The sequence below is a fragment of the Lynx canadensis genome, chromosome A2, assembly GCF_007474595.2.
Source record: "Lynx canadensis isolate LIC74 chromosome A2, mLynCan4.pri.v2, whole genome shotgun sequence".
NCBI classification, from domain to species: domain Eukaryota; kingdom Metazoa; phylum Chordata; class Mammalia; order Carnivora; family Felidae; genus Lynx; species Lynx canadensis.
Window position 1 is genome coordinate 159,206,285 of NC_044304.2, and position 26,214 is coordinate 159,232,498.

Consider the following 26,214-nt stretch of genomic DNA (forward strand, 5'->3'; position numbering starts at 1 on the left):
AGTAAAGCAGCGGTTTTAACACTAGTCTTGAAGTTCAAGAAATGTATCATACCTGAATCACAAAATAACAAAAACCCACATTCATGGCATTGGAAGTGAAACTGACCACTTCCAAAGCCATTATTGTATTGTGTTTTTATTTTATTTTATTTTATTTTATTTTATTTTATTTTATTTTATTTTATTTTATTTTATTTTATTTTATTTTATTTTATTTTAATTTTCAGTGGCAGAAAAGACGGATCCCTTCCCTTTCTCTCTCTCTAATGGACATTTCATTTCATTAAGAACATGGAAAAGGTCGTGTATGTTTCTTGGAAAACGTTTTCTAAATTTTTTTTTTTTTCAACGTTTATTTATTTTTGGGACAGAGAGAGACAGAGCATGAACGGGGGAGGAGCAGAGAGAGAGGGAGACACAGAATCGGAAACAGGCTCCAGGCTCTGAGCCATCAGCCCAGAGCCTGACGCGGGGCTCGAACTCACGGACCGCGAGATCGTGACCTGGCTGAAGTCGGACGCTTAACCGACTGCGCCACCCAGGCGCCCCATGGAAACGTTTTCTAAAACACAGTGGTCAAAGAAATAAACGTCCGGTGTAAATGTTCACAAGATAGAAAAAGATACAAAGGGTAAATGACAAGTACAGCGCAACACAATTTGAGAGGCTTTAATCATGTAATCTCTCACAGCTGCAGAAGTTTGGTCAAGTTCGTGATGTGCGTGTTGTGTGTATAGATTATTCTTTTTGGTCACCAAGTATTTTATTTGGTACATTTCAAAAACAGGCTTATCTCCTGCATCTGTTGTCAAACGGAACGCAGATTATAAACACTTGTAACATAAAACTCAGCCTGTTCTAAATGCCTTCTAGACGCCCTTTACAATACCCCGTTTGCTAATCAGAGACTCTACTATATCTTGGTAAGTTCTTGTCCTAACGCAGAAAATTTTGTAGACCAATTTTTGATTACCAGCAGTAGACTAAGGAGCTTTATCTGTGTGGAAATACGAATAAAACTTACAGTTATGGTCCTAAAATTATTTTAATTTGAGGTTATGATACTTCATCCTTAATAGTGCTAAAAATATCTTTGCATACATCACAAAATGCTGCCTCTTGTCAGTCAGTCATTATTATGAGGGGCAGTGAAATGTAGGAGGAAAAGAACAGAGCCGAGCAGAGTGGAAGACGTCAATTCTCATCCCAAATCTGCCGCTAGCCACTTCCCCAGTCTGGGATTTCCGCTCATAAAATCATGTACCACAGGCATTGGAACCCCCGCTCTGTGGCTTTAAAACCAAGCTAGACCGTTATTCTACAATGAAGAATGTAACAAAAGTAATTCTCCAGCATCCTCATTTCAACCTTGTTTCTGTAAAATAGATGCCACGAGCATTCCAAGTGTCCCCAGCCTTGGGGGAGATCAAGCTTCCTTTCCTTGCAACAGCATTATATGTGCAATTGATTCTAGGACCAAGGGATGCCTTTTTAAGGATGGCTTGGTTTTCATTTAAAGAAAACAACAACAACAACTTTGCACTAAAAACGTTAAATCAGATACAGTTTATGTGGCAACGAACCAAGGAACACGAGACAGTAAATAATGCAGAGAATGCCGTGCGTTCGAACACCCAAAAAGAAAATGAGAAGGGGAGAAACTGCACAAGTATCGAACGGACACGGAGGGCATAAACAGTGACTGACACAGGCTAAAATTGCTTTCATTGCTTCCTACCACTTTTCACTCACTGGCTTCTTTATAACTTTCAATTAGCCCACCCCCCCTCTGCTTGCAACTTCTTTTTTTACTGCCAACGATCCTTAAAAGAGATACTAAATTATAGATTCAGACATATTTTGAGCAGACCTTTGCTGTTGTTTTTGGTATGCTTCAGAACTAAAATTCAAAGGGTGCAGGGCTCCCTAAACCAAACACAGTATGGTGTCAGCATTCCAGACCATCCCAGCCAGCCCGCAGCGACCTGCTAGCCTAGCAAATAGTGAGGCACCAAACACCCTCCTGACGGCAGAGAGCCAGCCAGATGTATCATCCTGGAGCCTGGTTTTTGCCTATGTTATGTTGCCAGAATTACGTGGTGTTTGAAGAGATCTGTGTTTGTCACACCGTTTGTCTTTTCGATGAGAACTAGATGCTTACGTATACTCCAGGTCTGGAAACAGATCCAGTCTTCATGAACGTTCAGACTCCCGTTTCAGAAATCAGAATTGGGGCTTTGTTCTATAATTAAGAAAAAAGATTTTTTTTGTTAGACGATGTGATTGGGATTTAAAGTCACAGTGTTAGGCTGGGAGCCTCAGATTTAAAAGTTCTTGTTTTCAAAACTCTAGTTTTGTGTTTCTCAAAAGTAGAAAGCTGGGGTGCCTGGGTGGCTCAGTCCGTTAGGCATCCAACTTGGGCTCGGGTCATGATCTCGAGGTCCAGGAGTTTGAGCCCTGTGTCACTCTCTGTGCTGACGGCTCAGAGTCTGGAGCCTGCTTTGGATTCTGTGTCTCCCTTTCTCTCTGTCTCTCTCTCTCTCAGAGTGAATAAATATCAGGGTGCCTGGGTGGCTCAGTTGGTTGAGCATCCAACTTCGGCTCAGATCATGATCTTACGGTTCGTGAGTTTCAGCTCCGGGTCGGGCTCTGCACTGACAACATGGAGCCTTGTGGGGTTTCTCTCACCCTGCCCCTCCCCGGCTCACACTCTCTCTCCCCCAAAATAAAGAAACATTAAAAAAAATAGAATACAATAGTAAAAGCTGATTGAGTGACCTAAGGACCCCCTTCATGACCGCGTCCTTAATTTGTGAATTTCACCCCATATAAGAGATTCATCCTCCGTGCCCGCTGCTCCTCCAGACTAGAATGAATTAGCCACATGCTCTCTTGGTCTTTAGATTTTCATGAAACCCAACTTTTGCTTCTCCAACGTCTAGAACAGCAAGAAGTTTGTATAAGACTATAGAAAGATTATGCATCACTGCATTTGATGCACAGCGAGTAATGCAGTTTATAGCTAATGGTGTTTACCTTAAAAGTCATTTGACAAAGGATCACCCATACTTGTGGTCAAGTTAAAAGGGGACGTTTAGGGGTAGCATTTCCCTAGCATCACTCCATGTATTTCTGGAGCAAAATGAAACAAATGATTATAGACTCTTACGCACGTATTGGTTTATGTTTGTCTTGACAACAAACACAGCCTCTGGAATGTGTATGCTAATAACTGCAGTGAAAGGTAGAAAGAAATGAACACCAGGCATCACAGGATGTTTTGAGCGGACAGATTATTTACAACCTAGAAGGTCCCAAAGGACCACGTTGAGGCTGTCGCTTAAGGTAGGCTCAAGCTTAAAGGGAAAGCTAGACCTGTAGATAGTTGTAGAACAGCAGAAGAAGGCTGCTTCAGGAGGGACCAGCGGAAGAAAAGAAGATAAGGTTGTGTGTGGCATGTATAGGAAATTACAAACAGGTAAGTCCAGGTAAAATGTCTCAATGGCGAGAAATCTATTTTTATTTGACATTACATGTATGTTCACACAGAAGTACATGCACAGAAAGACGCACACCAACAATTAGAAGATTCTTTGTGTTGCTGGACCATTATTGGAAACTTCTAAGCTTCTTTGTCCCTACCTTGTGTTCTGGAAAACTTTGTAAAAATCTCCTCTTAATGATCGTTCGCTTCCACTTTCTTGTAGTTTCAAAGCCACGGGATATTCTCTCAGGGACACCAAGTAATATTGTTGTATGGTATTTTTTTTTTTTTTTTTTACCAGTGAACTTCTGTCATTTCTGCAAAAGTCCCATCTCTCACTTTTGAACATGGTCTCTCCTGTTCAGCTAAGGCACAGTTCTCTCCTGGAGTAAAAAGGGAAGATCTGCAATGTTATGGGATGATGAGACTTTCCACTTTCTTCCCTGTCCACCGGGGATAGCTAGGAACAGACTGAGTATTTTAATAATAGTGTAGAAGCCAGAATGGTGTAAAATCAGAAAAGAGTGGTTTTACTTAAATCCACATTTTTAATTCCTTATAGCAAATAATTTCACAAAGGATAAATGAAAGAAATTACATATAGGAATTACTACCTTACTGTCCATGTGTTTGCACTAATTTAAAATTTGCGCAGACTTTTTATCAAATAAATCCGAAAGCTTCTGTGATGACTGAGAGGTAGTTAAACTGACCTCAAAAGCAGGTATGTAATTGATGATTTTTTTTTAATTAAGGTCTGACAAGGTGATTAGAATTTCAATTCAAGGTGTTAGGCTGAGCATCTTAGCTTTAAAACTACCTGTAGATTTTTTGTTTTATGATTCTATTTTAAAGGGGACTCGAAGGTTTAATTACAACCTTGCTAATTTGTTTCCAGATCTATTAGGCTTAAAGTTTAAGTGTGATGTTAACACAATTTTTAATTCTTAACTTGTTCTTCAAAACATGCATCTGCGTTTTGATGCATTGGGAGGAAAAATGACTCATCCAGTCAGCGTGTTGACTTCATTGCTTTACGTAAAGCATTAAACTTGCATACAAACCAAATATTTCTTCGAGTTTGAAAAACGTGCCTCCAGGGAAAGTGGGTTCTTCAGATTGTCTGGTATCCCCCAAACACTTCTTACTTCCAACTTGAAAATGTGCACTTCATGGGTAGAATTTGGAGCTAGGAAAAACAATGACCTCTCTGAGGCAGTCTGCCGCAAGATGTCAGTTTTTAAATCGAAGATTCAGAAAATGTTGATGGTTGATTGATGGATTTTATTTGAGAGAGTGCACAAGCTGGGGGGAAGGAGGAGAGAGAGAGAGAGAGAGAGAGGAGAGAGAGAGAGAGAGAGAGAGAGAATCTCAAGCATGCTTCACGCTCAGCACAGAGCCCGATGCGAGGCTCGATCCCACAACCCCGGGATCATAACCTGAGTCGAAATCAAGAGTCGGATGCTCAACCGACTGAACCACCCCAGTGCACCCCGCCCACCTTTTTTAGAGACAGAGAGGAAAATATTGATGATTAATATTTATGATGGAAGTTTTGGCAGATAGATAGATATATGACTTAAAGACTGAGTAATTTACAAGTGAACAGCTAGTTGCTATATTAAAAAATTGAAAGCCTGAGTCCCAAAATAAAGACATATCCTAAACCACGTAAACCCCAGGATTTGTTTAGTAGATGTTGCTAGAGAAGCAGCAGTCATACTAGCTTTAACATACTTTATGTGCCTGACTCCCAGCGTCTCCCTTTTTTATGAGTTCGGCCAACTACAATTAATGCATTCCCTTATGTTTTCTACCTTAAATTGACATCAAGTGTGTGGAGATCTCCATTGAACCTATCTTCATTTTGGAGGAAAAACTCAAAATACTGCCACATATATATATTCCTTTTTGTGGTACCCTAGGTGTGAATCTTCCTCAGTAGAAAACGACTGGTTCAGAACATCTTTTGTTTTTTTCAAACTAGACTCTGCATTATCCTGGTAATATGGACTTTTTTTTTTTTTTTTTTTGCTCCTGTACGTGAATTCCAAGGAAGTATTTTGGTGAGGAACTTGTTTCATGACAATAATTTCGTTGGTCTCTCGACACTTTTTCAGTAGTACGTACTTAAGTTCCAGAGTCATTTTCTATAACGTCAACATTATCTTAACGCACCAAAACATATTATCTTTTCCCGACCCTTTTGCCTTATACATTCATTTGCACAAATACGTCATCTTCGATAACCATGCATGTGGATTACTGCCAAAGAAAGCCCTCTTCATTTTCCAGTACTCCCTTCTCCAACGGTGATGATTGTATAAGTGTGATTCCCTTTAATACCCATCTGATCAGCAAGTATACCTTTTCATTCTTCCTTAAAAACATCTCTGGAATTCTCTCCTCTCTGCCACTTGTGGGAACACGTAATCTCTCAGAGATGGATTCCGGCAAATGGGAGGCTGTCTGATTATGTCTTGAAATGTCAGCCTGCCTTTCTCTTATCTAGAGAGATTCTGGGTAAGAATTGATCACCAAAGGTCATGGGATCAAAGACGTCAGAGACGAAGAGCTGACAGGCAGGCAGTGGGTTGGGTCATAGGAATGGGCCAGTACAGGTGGGTGGAACAGAAAAGATGAGAGGCAGCTGCCCGGGGCAGGGCGGGAGAGAAGACACTAGGGAGGAAATACGGACACTGAAGATAGGAAGAACTCCTGGCACTTACCAAAATGAAAAGGAGGATCGTGACTACATACATTGATTAAATAATCAAGGTTCTAATTCTGTCAGGGTGCAAGACTGGCAAGAAAAAATATCCGTTTTGCCCTTCTTTTCCTGTGCATAAAGTTTTAGCTCTAATAATTTACTGTTGCCCTAAGTATCCAATTTCTGTTTGGAACACTTTGTCTCCTTTGCAATGGGTGCCCACCTCAATGCTTTGGGCCAGTTATGACATTAGAGAGAGAGAGAGAGAGAGGGGGGCACGGAAGAAACTGGTGGGGACCTGAAAGCTGACCTAACCTAACTCTGAGAGAATTCCTCAGACGCTGTAACATCAGATCTGTGAAACTTCTCACCGTTGCTTTTTTCTGAAGGGCTGTGAGCGGCACTTTGGGTATTTCTCTTCCTCCGCTTGGCAGAAAGGCCTTCCTTACGCTGCCCCTCTCACTCCTCTGCCCTATATAAGTACTGGCTCGCTCAGATAAGCCAGTCAAAAAAGTTTTGACTTTATTCCTCAGCAGTCCCAGTGGATGGAGTCTGGAAACTAGTCCCAGAGATAGTTCAGTTTACGGGTAGCAGCTTTCGGGAGTACCAAGAAATGGAATCCTTCCAGACCCTTCCACAGTGCTTTCTCTCTTCTTTTCCGAGACCAGAGTTATGATTACTGAGATGTGCTTCTATGCATTTCCTCTTCTAATCCTTCTGCTTCAGGAGACGCACAGACTTTGTCACTCAGCCAAATAGTACCGTGGCCTCTGAGTGGAACTAAAAGAGAATTTGTGTACTAAAAAGGAGTAACTAAAAGACTTTTGTAGCCTGCAAAGTTTAGGTTAAAAAAAAAAAAAATGTGTCAGTGGGAACAAACCCTGAATGGCTGAACCAAAAGGGATGTTTCCTGATGTTAGTCAGGAGGACTTGCCAAATTCCGTACTCCTCCAAAGTGGGCTTTTCCATGTTTGTGTTGGACCTCATCGGAGACGTTCACTCCTTAGAGGATTATGAGTGTTCTCATGGCATCAGTGAGACAGAAAGCACAAATGCCCAGGTCATTTGTGTAAATAAAAGGAAAAAAAACAGTCTCAAGCACACAGCATGACCTGAGCTTTCCAGGGGAGAAGTATAGATTTGGAGAACACAGTTACCAAGGACTACATTAGTGTGAACTTTGGGAGTGCGATGAGGCATGTCAGAGTATTCTGAAAATAGTTCGAAGGATGCGCATGTGAAGAAGGAATGTCACATTCAGATAAGCATTCGGTAAATATTTATTAGTACCTACTAAGTGCTGCTCACTCTGTCGGGTGTTTTGACATGTGTTAGTACAGTTGGAGGCGATACAGACCTGAGCCTCCCTTCAACAAGTTTAACCAACTGGACTTTCCAGGAATATATTACAGTTGAAAAACAATAACAACACCGAAAAGAAGACCGACAGGTCCTGGAAGAAGAAAAACTCAAACTAGCAGAAAAGGAAACAGCCATTTTTGAATCCACATTAGTTGTATGCGTGAGCATGTGTGTTTGGATCAGAATTTCTATTCAGGAATAATTGACAACTGGTATCTGAGGTCAACTAGATTATGTTGGGAATTATTTATAGTTTTGTTTCAGTTAATCCTTAGTAGAATACAGATAATTCTGTTCCTGTGTTTTTGGTTGTCAGTTATTTTGCCATATTCATGAATCCCCAGATAAATAATACACAAAGAAATCAGTCAGTTCCCTTTAGAGAAGCGGAAATGAGGGCGGGGTGATACAGAAGAGGAAAAAAATAGACCAGAATAAGGCTCACTTGGGGCTTCCAGGTTGGGTAGTAGAGACTTTGGGTAACGAATTCTGATGGTGGTGGATGGAGATCTTATTTGTCTAAGAAGAAACACTGTCTTCATTTAGGCTGCGTGCTTATTTGTGGGTGTTTGGAGGGGTTGCTGAGGGAAATTACGTGGAGTTATACCACATCAAGTCATTCTTTTGAGCTGCCACAGATATTACATGTTTACTTGTAAAGACACCACTAACGGTGTAGAAGAATCTTTCTAGCCACCAGGCATAACCATATTCTCTGACTTCGACCAAGAGATGTTTTAATTTTTACTAACGGGTCAATTTTACTGGGAACGGTTTTCCTATCAGAACAAAAGCAGTCCTCCCTGAGTGAGGACCTCTGATTGATTTGCAGAAAATGTATTTAGGTAGCTCTCATTTTTTGGTTAAAGACTCAGCGCCTGCGTGTCAAGAGCCATAGAGAATCTCAACATTGAGCCAGTAATTCCATTCCTAACAATCAAGCCTGAGAAAAAAGCGAAATTTATGGGGCACCTGGGTGGTTCATATGGTTAAGCAACTGACTCTTGATTTTGGCTCAGGTCACGATCCTGCAGTTTGTGAGTTTGAGCCCACACTGGGATTGGGGCTTGGGATTCTCTCACTCTCCCTTTCTGTCTGCCCCTCCCCTACTTGTATGTGTGCTCTCTCTCTTTCCCGAAATAAATAAACTCAAAAAAAGAAAAAAAAAAAAAACAAGATATAAAGAAACCTATGTCCCACCAAAAGTTACTTGTTGCATGTTTACTTATGTTACATATTATTTTAAATATAGATATTTAAAATTGCCAAAATATTTAACAAAGGAGAATGACTATCCAAATAATGAAAAGCCTACTAGATACAATGCTACTAGCTGTAATGCTATGTCGCTATTCAAACCGCATTGATAAAATGTTTATAGTAATATACAATGAGGTTCTACTAAAATGTTTAATATTATTGTCATATACATTTCCATGATAAAAATGAAAGCATAGTTTTAAATGTTTCCATGTTGGCTCATCATCAATCTTAGGACATTCTCCAAGCTAAGTCAAATATATCTATGGTGAAAACAATTTTTTAAACTTCGCTTCATGCAGTATTTGATTTATGTCTCAGGGGAGAGCTATATTATCTATCCAAAGATTTTCTGGTCCAGTAACACCTTAAGGAAAAAAATATGGTAAAGTCAAAATGAACTATGCATCTACTAGTGAGTTGGTTAAGCCCATTAACACTGTTAGGGTGACACAACCGTCCTTTGATTCTCCTGACGCTGAGCATTAAAATTGTTCTTAAATGTAAAATCAGAGGAAAAGATTACGATGCCTTTTTATAATAGCTGTCCTTGCAAGATGTACTGGTGTGGATGCTGTGCCCCTGTTATATCTATAAGTAGACATGTATCTATTCCGATGTAAATATTCAAATGCCTCCTTAGGAAACAAAACTCCAAGAGGTACGTGACCTGCCTGAGTTCCCAAAGCCAGAGAATTGACAGGTTGCCATCAGTATGCGGTGTCTCTTTCTGGTTCTTCAGAGCCTGCAGCGTAACGTGGGCCAGGTTCATGTACTTTGAAAACTTTCAAGTATTGCAACTCTACTTACAATTTACATTGAAAATAACAACTCACTATTTGTGATTTCATTTTTGTTTTTTTTTGCGAGTGATATGATATAATTTACATATTGCAACTCTGTTTATAATTACACTGAAATATCAGCTCACAATATTGCGACTTCGACTTTTTGCAAGTGATTATTGGGTACAGCTAACGGCGCCCCATCCCTCAGCAGCCTGTGTTTGATATTCTGATGTTGTAATTTGCACCATGTAATGAAATGGGCAGTGTGCACAATGCGGTAGTTCCATTGAACAAACCATGTGGCCATGATATAAAATGCATAAAATCTATTCCCCGGAAGAAAGTGGACCCTCCAAGAGATAAATAAAAGAATGCGCTGATAGTTTATTGTTCTCTGCAGTGTCCTCCATAACAGGAAACGTGAGGAAGGATATGATTGGAGACATAGGTTCAGTACGAGTAGGCATGAATGCAAGTGTATATCTTCTCTTCCTCTGCTTCTTCTCTCTGAATATGAAGACGTCTCAAAGCCTATTCTCGATTCCAGAGACCTATTTAGTATTGTGCACTGGCAGCGTCCATTTCTCCTACCATCACATTTATTATTGTTTAATCAAATAGTGACAAGTCAAGTGGTTCAGAAAGAAACCAAGGAAATGAATCCCCATCAGTCTTTACATAATTAATGGTATTCCCTGTGGACTGGGCAATTTATTAAATTGCTGAGCAGAACCACTTCAGATAAACATATTTATGTATTCTGTGAAAGACTGTTCTAGAAACTTTTGAATGTTTGAAACTAACATCTGTCGATTTTTTAAAAAATGTTTGAATATGACAATGTTTTAGGAGAGTGGAAACTGGTAATAGCACCCATTACTGCTTTTTCCATTTTAAGAATCTTTAATGCATTATCATAGCAATTTTGAAATTAGAACCACTTAGGAAAAACAATATGAGAAATTAAGATGTTAAAAAAAGTATATAAGAAAGGAGAAGCATTTGTTTCTAGGGAAAACATTAAATTCCTACATCAGACCATGCACTCTTCTCCCTACAGAGTAAGTTACATATGAAATTTCCCATATGCATGTATCCAACCATAATATATATGTAATTGATGAAATTTTAACACAGCAACTTGCATCTTTAAAAATATTTTTTAATGTTTAAGGCTAGTGAAAATACGTTCAAAGAATATCTTTTTAAAAAAATGTTTATTTATTTTGAGAGAGATAGAGTGTGAGCAGAGGAGAGACAGAGAGGGAGACAGAATCTGAAGCAGGCTCCAGGCTCCGAGCTGTCAGCACAGAGCCTGATACGGGGCTTGAACCCACGAACTGTGAGATAATGACCTGAGCCGAAGTCAGATGCTTAACTGACTGAGCCACCCAAGCACCCCAAAGGATATCTTTTCTGATTAAGATTTCTGATTTAAGATTAAGGTGTGGGGGCACCTGGATGGCTCAGTTGGTTAAGCATCCAATTCTGGGTTTCAGCTCAGATATTGATCACACTGTGAATTCTAGCCCCGTGTCGAGCTCTGCACTGACAGTACAGAGCCTGCCTGGAATTCTCTCACCTCCTTCTTTCTCTGCCCTCCCCCCCCCCAAAAAAAAATAAATAAACCTAAAAGCAAATCATGTAGATGCTAAGGGACAAACAATTTAAGTAATCTATTTAAGGTTGTACAGACAGTAGGTAGAAAAACTGGAAATCAGCCTCCCGTCCTATAACCAGACCTATTTACTACAAGCGCGAACTCTTAAGTATTTGTTATCTGCATTTGGTTTTAGGTAAATTCTATTTTAGCAGGTTTGAAACATTGACAACACTGTTTCTCAAGGACATATCACAAAGTAAAACTGTTCATCTAGTTGGAAAAAAGGTAAAAGAGGGTTTGCGTTATGAATGTCAATCATAGCTGTAAAAAGTGACCTGTTAAGGAAACTAACTGACCTGTTAAGGAAAAAGTATGTCGAACGAGTCTAGCAAAGTTCTTTTTGGGGAGAGAATCCATTGAGTAATTAATTGGAAATTGTAACAATTAACCATTAGCTTTGAGTAAGTTCCTAAAGTAAAACAACAGACTACCTTGTGTTTAACAAAACCTGTAGGTACATGAAATTATTTTCAGTTTCTGAAATGTATCATTTCAAATGTAATGAGAATTAGTTCCTTCATGATTCTCATATAACGTCAAAGCTGTCTTCATGTGCTGTTAGGACAGATATTTTTGGGATACTATTAATCAGACTGAAGAAAGTAAAAATAGGTTTTTGAAATAGTCTAGACCCGAAAGAGAGGGTAGACATTAACTTCTTGTCTGATATATTGGATACATTAATATACAATGCATCTTCGGTACTTGACCTTAAGTGTCATGGAATATAATCCACCATTTCTCTTTTTATAAGCAGCACTTTAAAGAGGTGTTCCTTGTCAACATTTTGTGCTGCAAGGTGGAAATAATGAAATACATTAAAGCATTAAATATACAACTTATTAAAAATATAATTAGTCACTTTATGTACTTATGTTCCGTAAATGCTAGACCTCGCCAGTCAAATTTGCAATTTAATCACTGACGTGAGGCTGTGACAGCATAATCTTTATTTAAATCTAACTTCTAATTTCTTCTAATATTGCTGAGTTAATTGCTGGGCCTTTTGTCTATAATCAAAATGCATATTTAGATTTTTTTATGCTATATTTACATGATTTTTATTCATATACTCTATGTAGCTTCTCAACTAACACCAGGTATTCACCGGTAAAGCTCTCAAGGTCAAAAGCCCAAGAGCAATGTTGACCTCGAATATTCACCTAAAACTTTACCACATGATTGCCGTTTGACCAAGTAACATTGGGAATGTCAGTCTCAAAATGTCAGACCCTTTTGCCCCTTCCCAGTGGGGTACTTTAAAGGAGTCCAATTCCTCATTCTGATTTATTGTAACCTCATATATTTATATGTGTAATTGGATTTTTATTAAAGCTTTTAGACCAACTTAGCAACTAGTGGCATAGTAGAATGTATTATGTAATATAGTAGGGAAAAGATCGGGTTTGAAGCCATTAATTTAAATCCTACCTAAAATCTTCTTTAATCTCTTGGAGCAGTGGTTTTCTTGTATATAATTGGGAATTAAAATGCTTTCCGTTCAAGGTGTCCTGCGTTTAAAATAACATCCAAATAATATTCTTGGTTCATAGTAAGTTCCCATCAGTTTGTCTTGGCTTCCTTCTATCCTTCCTTTCATTTATTAATCATACCAAGGTGCCAGACAATAGAAATTTTTCGGTTTAACATTTTTTTAACACATGACAGGAAAGCATGTTTTTCATTTCTGTAACAAGCAGTTTTTGAGTCATGATTATCTGCCAAGAAAAAAAAAAGACATAAAACATAAGTAGGTAGATATACAAATGTAGATAGATAAAGGAGCCTACTTTTCATGGTTTGGTTGGTCCATATAATAGATAGAGGCAGTCTAACAATAGTGATTAAAACAAAAGTCTAATTTGAATATAGTTCAAATTACTTAACAATTTCAGACGGAACTCAAAATATCAGAGCACATAACCTGGGAGTTGAGAAAGTATTTTTTAAAACTTTAGGCAGAAATAAAGCTTAATGTTCCAGTACAGACCCTGCCAGATTAGTTTCTGTCATAGAGATATTATTAAGAAATGAGTTTAAATAAAAATAAAGATCCAAGTATGTGTCACATTAACTCAGAGGTTATTCCCAATTATGTGTCCTATAAATAAATAGTTGGTGGTTTTCCTGAATTGGGAAAATTCCTTTAGGAATTGGTAGGAATTCCTTTTGGGAATAATTCAGGAATTATCCTTTAGGATAAATACAATGAGGATTTAGCCGTGGGAAAGCCAGCCAGAAGAATGGTCTGTCCTTCTGTGTGGAAAGTAACAGGATGGGGAAGAGATCTCTTCGCAGAAGACGTGTTTTAGTGAGAAGGAATGTGTGTATTGTGATCTGACTTGTCAGAGTTCCCCGGCACAGGGTGATTGAAATCATCACAACTGCAGAATTAAGACGTAGAAGGAAGTATTTCCAACTTGGAAATTTCCTCCATTTATAATAGTGCATTTATGTGTATTTTTATTCGTTTACCGTTTGTGTCCCCCATATGAGGATAGACCACGCTTGCAAGAACCGTATGCTTTTCGTACAGCGTGATAAAGTAAATATCACATCGAACGCGGTGCCAGGTACATGGTGGTTGCCAGGTAACTATGGGATGGATCTAGAATGAATGAGTGAATGGTTGCATGGATGATAGAAAAACGTCTGTTTTCGTGTCGGAAAAGTTACTAAAATTCAGAAACAAGTAAGTAGGACTGCCTTTTTTTTTTTTTTTATATTTGCTAAAATCTGTTTTTACTATTCTATTTCTCACTTTAGCAGACTAATTTGGGAGCAGAGGGCAGTGGCATTATATCCACTAGGATGCACTAAATCCAAAACACCAAAGCCAAACAATTGTGCCAGCTGATGACAAAGCAACTTTGTCAAATTATTAATAAAACCTGTTTGCATAAAAAGCTACTTCCTGATTATACATTTTTCAATATTTGAATCCTACATTTAATACTCAATATATAAATCTTCATTCAGTGAAAATTACAAAGCATAATAAAATGTGTATACTTCACTCTCTTCTCTCAAGAGAAATAAAGACTAATTATTTATAGTTGAAGTTAGACTGATTAGTTAGTGTTGCTTGTTCCTATGACTAATTAATGAGGAAATGGCGTGTCCTTACCCTTTGATTTGTTGCTGATTAATAAATCAATAAAGTATTACTGGAAGGAAAATAAAGAACAGAAACACACTCCTATAATGAGGTGATGGTTGCCCTTTTTCGCTTTCTGAATGCTCACGGTCTCAAAAAAAAAATTCACATCATAAATGAAATTAGCTGGGACCATTGCCAAATTTTTGAAGGAGGACTACAATTGATGGCTCACGAAGATTGAATTATTCATTCACCCCTAGAACACGAAACGCTAGGACGGAGTTGGGACACCGCCATTACGGTTGAAACTTGTCATTGTCCTTGGTACCATGTGTTCCATCTTTTAACAAACAGGGATTTCAGACTTCCGGGTTGTTATTTCAGGTCAGTGCTCAGGAGACCACCTCGGCCTGGTGTACACGTTCACGACGTGTCGAGGGGCTTAATCATGACCCCCTAGAACTTCAGCCGTTTGGATGCCTCTTTCTGCGGGGGACATTGTCCCCATTTAAATACCGGGAACGAGGCATGTGAAGGGAGTGCAGGGCCAGCGTTAGAACACAAGTAGAGGCTTCAGCCTTGCCTTGGCCCTTGACAAATCACAGTCAGACTGGCTTAAGAGATACACATCAGCTGTGTCTCTACACCCATCCACTCTACACTACGTCCACAGGATCCCCGTGTTTCTTGTTGGGACCCATGAAATAGTTCCCTCACTATACTTAGATCTGGCATTGACTTCACCCCTCCTGGATTTCCTGTTCTTACTTAATATCAACTACATTTCAAGCCTCACTAGTCCATTACCTCATGGTGTAGTACGAACTTGAATGTTCCGTGCCTACTGGCTAACATTCTGAGATAGAGAAGCTCTAGACTTCCAGTTGGTCCAGTTTGGCAAAAGAGTTATTGCTTTTAGTATCCTTGGGACTTTTGATGAACCCTAAATCTTCTGCTCTCTGTTCAGTAAGTCAGATAGTTCATAGATTTTTTTTACAGCTTTATTGAAGTAAAATTGATAAACAAACAAAAATTCACACATTTAATGTTTACAATTTGATGAGTTTGGATACGTGGATACACCAGTGGTACCATAACCGCAAAGTAATAAACATATCCAATCACCCCCCAGAGTTTCCAGAGACGTGATGTACAATATAATGTCTGTCGTTAACAAGAAAGTGTTGTGCACTTACAAATTTAAGAAACTAAGTCTCATATTAAGTGTTCTTACCACAGAAACAAAATCAAAGTTAAAAAAGGGGACAAAAATTCATAGAATCTTAATAGTGGCTTCGTAAAATCATGTGCTTCTAGCATCACCCCAGACCCCCGGGAGTCAAATGCTTCATATGATACACGCTGTTAGTTAATGATAAATTTTAAATCACCAAATCCTGTGATTTTCATCACTACTCTGTGGTCTGTTATTTTAGGAAAACTTTTCTATCTGGGTGTATTTTTTTTTTTATTAAAAAAATTAATGTTTATTTTTGAGAGAGAGAGAGAGAGAAGGGGAAAGGAGGAGGGACAGATACAGAGGGAGACAAAGAACCCGAAGCAGTCTCCAGGCTCTGAGCTGTCAGCCCACAGCCCGATGCGGGGCTTGAACCCACTAACCACAAGATCATGACCTGAGCCGAAGTCGGACGCTTAACCGACTGGGCCACCCAGGTGCCCCTATCTGGGTATATTTTTAAGAAAGAAACAATTCATATATTAACCTGTAATATATGCAACTATATATTATTTATTTGATTTTAAAATATATATAATTTTGATTTTAAAAATGATTTAGCAAAATCCTAATATAGTTGAATGAGTATTATGGTATGGTTACAACAGAAGTTTGCAGGATACAAACTCAGTGCAGTTTGTTAAGTCACAAAGACAAAAAAAAAAAAGCATTGTCACAGACAAATTCATTAGTCATTCTGTGACTAGTAATTTTAATATGCACTACTAATAATCTTGAAAATCTAGAAATCTATGTGTTTTTACACACTACAGCTTATCACCGTTCTGAATATACAAGTTCCTATTATATAAATACGTATGGTATGTATATCCTTGAAAGTTCTTAAGAGCAGTTGTGGACCGTCTAAAATATTTATTAATAATTAGTGCTATTAAAAATAATTAGTGCTATTAGATTTGAGAATTCTTTCAATGTTTATTTTTGAGAGAGAGAGAGAGAGAGAGAGCGAGCACGCGCGCGAGTGGGGGAGGGGCAGAGAGCGAGAGGGAGACACAGAATCTGAAGCAGGCTCCAGGCTCCGAGCTGACAGCACAGAGCCAGCCTGATGCAGGCTCGAACCCATGAACTGTGAGATCATGACCTCAGCCAAAGTCGGACACTTAACCGAGTGAGCCATCCAGGCGCCCCAGTGCTATTAGGTTTGAATAATAATCTATAAATCATAGGCTTTATTTCATTTGCAATGTTTCTCTATGTTTGACCCACTAATCCTGAAGTGGCCAAGCCGTTCCATTATAGCTCTTCAAGTTTCTGGAATATGTGGTCAGAATACCTTTGTGGAACTGCAGTAATTTCAAGGTGATATCACTTAACATTTTTCTGTAAGAATTAATATAAATTTATCAAGACCTGGACCAGGGGATAAAACTATTACTAAAATATGGACCAGTTACAAGAGAAAAAAGACAGTAACACCTACATAGAAACAATATAAAGCAAAAACGAGATAATAAAAATTAGAGCATTAAAAGACCAATGTCACCTTCACACACACACACACACACACACACACACACACACAAATAAGAACTTAACCAATTTTTGTCTGGTGATGGTCATTGATTTTACATCAAGGAAATGATTGATTTAGGAATTGATATTTGAAAGGTAGACATTTTTTCAAGATTTCTACTTTAGCTACAAAATTATATCTCCCTCAGAATTGCCTGAGGAAAATTATTATCATCCCAACTTAAACCTGTATTTTTTCAGGTGTCTAAAGTGAAAGTCAGCTTCATGCAGAGTGACTGACTTCTTAATATTTAAGCAACTTTACATAAAGTAGATGCGCGCAGCTTTTCTGGTTAGACCACATAATCAATTTTCTTTTGTATTGCTGGGTAGAAAGGGTCCTCAAATTGTTTACTGGTTAAAATTGGTTTGTGTTAGTGAGGCTTGTATATATGCTTTATTGTCCTTTCTTTGCTTCCAAAGCAACATTCAGTTCAACTTTGTGTTTTTTCATGTACTTTGTGCCACTGTTGAACCAAAATCCGGAGCGCGTGGTTTCACGTAAGGATAGTCGATTAGTTCCGGACCGTTTAGCCTTCTTACATTTGAACAAAATCTCAGGGAAGTGAGATGGCTGTCCAGAGTTACACAAGTGACGTAGCACCATGAGAAACACAAACTGAAGCAGGCTTGCCTGCCTCCCCCGAACTCATTCACAGGTGCAGCAGTGAACTTGGCCCCTTACCTAATGTGCTCTGATAAACATTGGACTTCTGTCCGTCTGCCAGTGGTTAGTGGGGATAACAGCCATGTTTTCTGAAAAGAAGGTTCCTGCAAGGATTATTTGAGATGTTGTCTGGGCATAGACCAGTAGGGGAAGGCTCTGTTAAGAGTACCCTCAGATTTTCCTTAAACCGTTTAATCTCCCTGGCGAGCTCCTCCCTCTCTCCCGGAGGTGTCATGTGGGGAAGCCTGAACCTAACCCACCAAGTCATTCATGTATGTTAGATTAACGCGCTTAAGGTTGGATACTTTCAAATCTCCCCCTTCGCCCACTCCTCTCTATGCGTCTATGACCTCCTTGAACGGGATCAGAGCCTGTGACCTCAAGCTGGCACTCATGACTGGCTGGTGTCACCCAGGGATGTGCTGGCTGCTCTCAGTTGAGGTACTGTCTGGTCTAGTGTCTCCCCTTTCTGCCGGCATTAGCTAAAGAGGTCTATGGTGGTGGCCCTGGGCCTGATTTCCTAGTCGTAGACAATGGCTCCAGGAAGTGTCTGCTGTCTCCCCTGGCTGCCTGGGTCCCACCCCGATTCTCAGTTGTATTGCCTATTCCAGTAGGTCTCCCCCGAATGACTTCAGCCAGGTTCCTGTCGAATGGCTTTCGGCTAGTGTCTGTTTCCCAGGAAGTGGCAGCCCTTTCCGCGGGGGGGCTCCCCACTCAGACTCAAATCCAGCTTTGGAGGGTGCTGCTTTCGTCTCCTGCACCTTAGGGACTCCCAGCCCCCTCACACTATAAACGCGTCTCGGGCTGCTCACGGAGAGAGACCTCAGGCAGTCTCTCTTGACAACCGTGTTGACTTTTACTGTCTTTACTGTCTTACTCCTAGTCTAGCCGGGGGGCCCCAAGAGGAGGAGGGCGCATGAGGTGACTCTCTCCCAGACACCTGGGCAGGAAAGAAGGGCATATATCCCCTTTCTCTAAGAGTACTTTCTAGTCTAATTCCCCACCTCTCTCTAGCACAGAGAAGAAATACGAAGATGCAGGTCCTCATCACTAGATCTTATCTCCGCTTCCCTTCCCCCTGAGACCCACCTGGACAAGAAGGGATGGAATTTCTATTTCTTTTCTACCCTGGACTCTGATCTGATCAGGCAGGCTTAGTGTTTCATATGTTACATTGCATCAAAGGAGTTTAGAAAGTCATGTTCTACAGGTGAGGCCTGGCTTTCGAGACGCGGCTCTTGCTGCTGGGCGAGGAGCTTTAATGGTCAAAGCCAATCAGTGCCCTCTTTGTTCTAGGTCCTTTCCTCCCTGGGGCGGTGTGCTTCCTGACTGTCCCTTGAAGGTGAAAGCCTGGGAGGGAAGAATGTTTCAGGGAAAAATAAAAAGTCTTCATTCTAATATCTCCCCCCGAATGTGTTAAGGGCTTGTGCTAAATGCTATGTGATGAGTGCGTTCGTTTAATACTTCACAGGGCCGTATGAGGAAGATAATCATCTCATTGCATATATGGAAAGGCAGGGTTGAGGAGGTCAAGTCATGTGCCACCGTGAGGGTAGATGATACCCTCAGTACCTGGCAGAGCATCTTTTGAATCCAGATACTATGATTCCGGAGGTCATATGTCCCCCCATCTAACAATGCCTTTTTTGGACAGGACATATTTAAAATATCTAGTGAAAAGTTGAAACTTTTGGACCTTTCAAAACACTAACAGATTAGATCTAGGGGAGAGGAGGAGGATGTGAGAATAGTCTATTTGAGAATAGAACCTTCAGGCATCTCAGGGAGCACACACCAGCCCGGCCGTGTGCACTGAGTTTTCTTCTTTTTGCAGTGCTCAACCTGTTGTCCAAGGTGCTCCATTACTTATCCTGACCGTTCAAGAATTGCACTCAAATCTGTCTTTCAGCTGGATTAGTTCCGTACATATATTCATGTTTAAAATAATGCTTTAGTTGATGACTTTATTCATTAAAAGAAACTGCAGTATAGACAGAAGTTTTGTATAAAACAAGGTTGAGTTTTATAAATAGATTTTGGGTAAATTTCCCCATATTTAGAAAATTTTCTTTATTCTGGGCGTTGACACAAAAATCCTTTGCCTTTGACTTTCGTGAACGATTTCTACTTTATTCTGTCTGCAGCAACAAAACAAAATCATCCATAAGCATTCCTGTTCCGGGTATAAACGTTAGCCTGGTAAACTCAAAATTTTGTGAAACCTGAAGATGATTTTACCATCTATAAATGTGCAACCTTGCGATCACAGAACTGGGCAAGACCATAATTACCAAGGGTAATCTGCCTTGATACTTCAGGACTTCTCTGATTTTGAACCTTAAATGTTTGAAGTCATGAATCTGGTTAAAAGACAACCAAACAGATTTCAGAACTGACCAGAGTATTTTGTCATGATATTGCCAAGAGTTTTCCCTCTGTGTATATGTGGGTGTGCACGTGTGCGTGTGCAATTATTTAAATAATGAAGTCATCTTAGAGCAAGAAAACATCCAATTTTCCCATGCATAGAACAATGGAATTTTAGTTTAACCTTGAATGATGAGATCGTAGGTAAAATGGGCCTGAAGTAAGAGCATAACACAGTTAGCAAATGTAGACCACCCAACACGTCTAGGGCATGGGAACCCTCTAGAAACAAAATGCTCTTCACAGAGAATTCTTGGTTTCTCTGTAGCACATTGTGTTGTTCCGGGTGATGAAAATTGATCATTTGGTGATGTCTGCCAATATCTCCCTCTTAACTGAAGTTAATCTGACACACCCGTGGTGGCCAGAGCTGTCTTGGGTTCCATGGAGTTCCTCACTGTTACTGTAAAAACATGGAAGTCATCTCAACAGCCAGCAGAGCCCCCGCGCCCCTGAACAGCTGCTGCGGAAATGCCCTTGGAAAACAGTGAATTTTACCAAAGAGTGGGGAATGAGTGATTAATTTTTAACATACCTGTTTCTGTACATCGAAATTGCCATTCTCAGGCTAATTTCACTTCAGCAGAATTGTTTATGTGCATATAAAGGTATCATTTTTTAAAGTGAAATTTCAATACACGTCTGAATTTGTTGCCAAGCCTCAAAATTAAGAAGGAATTTTCTTTATAATTTTAAATCATGCTTTCACACCAGCTATAAATCTTGGTGCAGTTCTCTGAACGTAAGCCCTGGCTGTTGATCAATGTTTTCATCCTCTGCCATGAAGTTAAATATCATAAAAATATTAGTGTTGAAAACCAAATAGGTGGAATTGTAAAACATACTTTACTTAACCCAGGGACGCTAATATTTTCCTTTATCTACATAATGACACTTGAAATCAATCAACTGTCAGATTACTTTTAGCTGCTTTATCACAGTATGTGACATTGTTGGGTAATGAGCAATCCGTGAATTAATCTATCCAAACACGAATGCTGGAAATTAAATACTGTGACTGCTTTGACTATTCAGGTTTGTAGAACACTGTTCCTTGGAAAGGACGTAGTTGAACTACTTTAATCCAATGACTTTCGATTCAGATATCCCAGTTCCCAGAGCATATTCCCTAATTCACAGATGATTATTAAACACTGACGATGCATGAATGCTTTATAATATTCATGTCTTCATCTCTGGAAAGAACCTGATTCCACCCATCAACTCAGTTGGCCAACATGGGGTCCTCATTCCTGTTCCACAGTCTGGAGGATTTGCCTGGTGGGGGCTACAGTGAAAATCCTTCTACCCAATAACCTATACTCTCTGTCAGTTTCCATACAGATTTCACTTCCTTTTAAAGTTTCCATTGCCTTTGTTGTCTCAGTTTCCTCATCTGGAAAGCTGGTACAATAATGGTGGTGAGGAAAAGATTTATTATGAAGCCAACAAGACTTCAGCTTCAAGGCTTCGTTTGCAAGGACCCATGCAAATTCAGCACCACAGTCCGTACAACCTAGATCAATTTCTGCACGTACTTCATAAGGATACTGTGAGGCTTCCATGAGATCATGTAGGGCTCTGTGCCCAGTGCCGTGCCCAGAACGTGCTAAACTATTATCATTGTAACATTTATGATACAGTAATACACATGTAACTTGTGAGGCAAAATACTCATTTGCTACCTCGACTATCACTGTAGTGACCGCCCAGCATTGTTGTCATTTACACATCTGGCTTTGTATTTTCCAGAAGGGAAAGTCTGAGTTGGTCTTGTTTGCCTTTCAGTCATAGCCACTAGCATGGTTCTTGGCACTGGGCATACCAAAAATACCGTGCACTAAGATATAATAAATATTTCTGTATCCGTGCCTATTGAACATGACTTAGCACTTAAGAAATAATACTCAGATTGTGGAATACAATAGCTTAAAGAATCAGAATTGTCACTTTATTTTTTTTTAAATGTTTTACTTTTGGGAGAGCGCAAGCAGGGGAGGGCAGAGAGAGGGGACAGAGGATCTGAAGCAGGCCGTGTGCTGACTGCAGTGATCCAGATGTGGGTACTGAACTCACAAACCTTGAGGTCGTGACCTGAGCGGAAGTCAGACCCCCAACCGACGGAGCCACCCAGGTGCCCCAGAAGAATTGTTACTTTAAAGATACCATTGGCCCTCTGTTTGTGCAGTTACTTACCCAATGTCTTGCCCTACTTCACTCTGTAATAGTTGATCAGAAAATTTGTCTGGGGGTAGCTGGGTGGCTCAGTCGGTGAAGCGTCCGACTTATGCTCAGGTCATGATCTCACAGTTCGTGAGTTTAAGCCCCGCATCAGACTCTGTGCTGAGCCTAGAGCCTCCTTCAGATTCTGTGTCTCCCTCTCTCTCTCTGCCCCTCCCCAGCTCGCTCTCTCTCTCTCTCGAAAATAAACGTTAGAAAAGTTTTTAAAAAATTGTCTCAATTTTCATGGATTTTATAAAATTCATGTACATATTCCTCCAAGAAACAGGCTATAGTGCGTTGTCCTCATAACCCCAGGAAAATGGCATTCATATAAATATAATTAAATATTCATATAAGTGATCACGGTCTTCTAATTTATCCGTGCTCATCAAATACATGTTAATGATAATATGGGACTAACCCTGTGTGGTAGCATCTGCTGCTTTTATGTGCCCATTTGCCACTCATGCCATACGTACACAGAAACATTCGGTTTAAGGTTCTAGAAAATCTGCTCAGCTTGATAATGTCGACCCATCACATTTCAGTTAAGCAAACGTCAAGTCAAATGATGCATGTCATAGATACATAAACATTACGTACGTGGAAAGCAGATTTCCAGCCATCAAATGCGTAGAATCTTCTGGTGGGTAAACTTGGAGTACATTCTTAAATTTTGGCTGCAAGAAGAAACTCATGTAAAAATAATCCATAGTTCTCAAATAATTCAACTGCCAATTTACTTGGAAACAATTTTTACCACATATCTGTTTTGCTTTCAAAGCTGTCCTCTCCTGAAGTTACCATCCTAATGAAAAAAGCAATCATTCTGCTAAAAGTAGCATTTCCTCTGATAGGACATATTGAGCTGTATACACGTCGCACAATCTTATGATTTCTTCAAAATAAAATTAACCCCTCCATGTTCTCAGGGTTAGTTCAAGGTAATTCTTAGCCATCATAAGCTGAAATCATTACACAGTTGAACTTCATTACAAGATAAGTGATTCTGATGAAATTGCCACTTTATGGAATTGATCAGGATGAATGTCATTCCACGAAAGCTTCTCCTTGTGAAAATGAAAAATATTATTTACATTTGCAAGGAACTTTGTCAAATTTGTTAAAGTTCCAGTGCAGAATGAGTTATCTAATACTTTCGCAATCTTATTCAACAGGAAAAACGTTTTCGATGTAGAAGGTGCTTGATAAATATCTAGGAAAAATGCTTTTTGGGTAGAAGGCACTTGATAAATTTGGTTTGTTGAACTGAATTGAATTCAGGCAAAGAAGGCCAGAGGCATTTTGTGAGAGGGTAGTTCTCAAAATCTTTCCCTGTTCTCTCCCTTTGGCCAATATTATACTTTTTAAAATCTATTTATTTATTTATTTATTTGTTTGTTTGTTTAATTAATTTTTGACAGAGAGAGAGACAGAGCATGAGTGGGGGAGGAGCAGAGAGAGAGCGAGATACAGAATTGAAAGCAATCTCCAGCTGCCAGCACAGAGGCCGACGCAGGGCTTGAACCCACAGACCGTGAGATCATGACCTGAGCCGAAGTCGGACACTTAACCGACGGAGCCACCCAGGCGCCCCCATGCTTGCTTTTATAAAGGATATTTCATTTTCCCAGTTGGTTTCATGACTGCCTTAGTTTGAGTTCCCACAGAAGCAGATCCTTAAAGAGGATTCAAATAGAAGCAGTTTCTTTGGGAGCTGAAGGGAAACACTGGCAGGGGTGGAGGGAAGTGGGACAAGGAAGGGAGGAGAGTCCACAAAATCTCCTTTGGGACCCTTAATCCCCTGGGGGATACCCGAGGCACCAGCACTCAGAGCTCTAGCAACTGGAGGGCGGGAGGGCGGGGCTGCTGGGCCATCTGTCCATCAGTTCCCATCCCGTCTTTGGATGTTTTCCGTGAGGGCTGCTCCTAGGAGCGTTAATTCCTGGCCCTTCCAGGATACCCGGGAAGTAGCAGAGTGGCCTATGGTGACAAGAGAGAGCCCTTGGGAAAAGAAGTGCAGGTGTTGGCTGGCTCTCAGAAGGCAGGTGGCGCTGGGTGAGATGGTAAAGGAATGGGGGTGTGAGTGGGTAGCTGGAGCACGTGCTGCAATGGTATCCGTTGCTGAGCATTCTTCCGGGACATTAAATATGTGTGTGTGTGTGTGTGTGCGCGCGCACAGAATATTATAAGATATTTTGGGATAGTAAGTAGAACAGGTTTTTAAAAAATGTTTTCATATTATGACAGAACCATTTTTTAAAATGTTTATTTTTGAGAGAGGAGAGAGAGCGCATGAACGGGGGAGGGGCAGAGAGAGGGAGACACAGAACTGGGAGCAGGCTCCAAGCTCTGAGCTGTTAGCACAGAGCCCGACGTGAGGCTCGAACGCGTGAGCGGTGAGATCATGACCTGAGCCGAAGTCGGGTGCCCTACCGACTGAGCCACCCAGGCGCCCCCAGAACCATTTTGATACAACACTAAATGGTTGCATCAGAAGCCTGCCTAGGCTTCCCTTTGTGCTCCCTGAAGCCCTTTTCAGAATCACCTGCCCATTAGCATAGATCATCCCTTTCTCCCAGAGGGCCAGTTCCAGAATGACCTCAGAGCCAAGGCAGGCTCTGGACCCCCATGCATTGCATCCCCTGCTTATTGAAAATCTGTTTCCCTTTTACTCAAAGCCGGGAAACCAAGGGCCTGCCTCTCACTCTGGAGTAAACACATGAAATCATAAGCTACCAGGGACTGTTTTTCCCTAAAATAGCAGTTCTATTAAATTGCATTATGTAAAAATGGGAATTGCACTAACGTTGTTTTATAGGAGGTTGGTTTATATCATCAACTGTTTCATTGAACATCTGAGTGGTGATGAGTCACCCATAAAACTGGCAGGCTAAAACGTGCAGAATGGCAGTTGTGAAGTTCTTCTAAGGCTCATAAAACTGGGTGACGTGCTCAAACATTTTATCAGAAGAAACTGAATCATTATCGGTACTCCATTTTAATTTGCTTTTTAGGGACTTTGATTTTGCGCTTCCCCTTCCATACTGCGGATCTTCTTTTTGAGACTATGAGAAAAGGAGACCCGTCCTTTCTCTTCACACTGGATCACAGAAGAACCAGATGAACCTGCTGTTACAAACAGGGGTTTGCAGGCCAGTCACAGAATGAGAACCTTGAAACCTTTTCTCATTCTATCACAACAAAAAGCAACATGCGCTGAATAGAGGCACTGTGGCGAGAACCACAGTGACTCATGACTCCATTGTTTACATCCATTGCCTCCATTCCGCTTCATGATGATCATGTGACACAATCACTACTCTTACTATTTACTTGGAGAACACTGAGGCTTAGGGAAGTTTAGTAACTCCTTAAGGTAGGAGCTGGGAATTCAACCCACATTTCTGTAGAAGAAATGATGCTTTTAAGCATTTTGTTCTCCTGCTTTATGAAATAACACGTGCTCAGGTGAAAAATAGAGCGAGAGACAAAATTCGTCTATGGTGGAAAATGTCACAGTAGGAGTGACCTCTGGGTGGGGGATGGAGATTGGGAAGGGGCATGGGGAACTTTTTAGGGTGGTTGAAATACGGTGTCGTACCAGGCACGTGGTTAATGTGGATTATATGGGGATACGCATGTGTCAGAAGGCATTCAAAGGTAACACCTAAGATTGAAGCACGGGCCGAAGGCAGAGGATTCAGACACACCTTTTCAAGGTGTCTGCTCCCCATGACTCTAGCTCTGGCACTCTGGT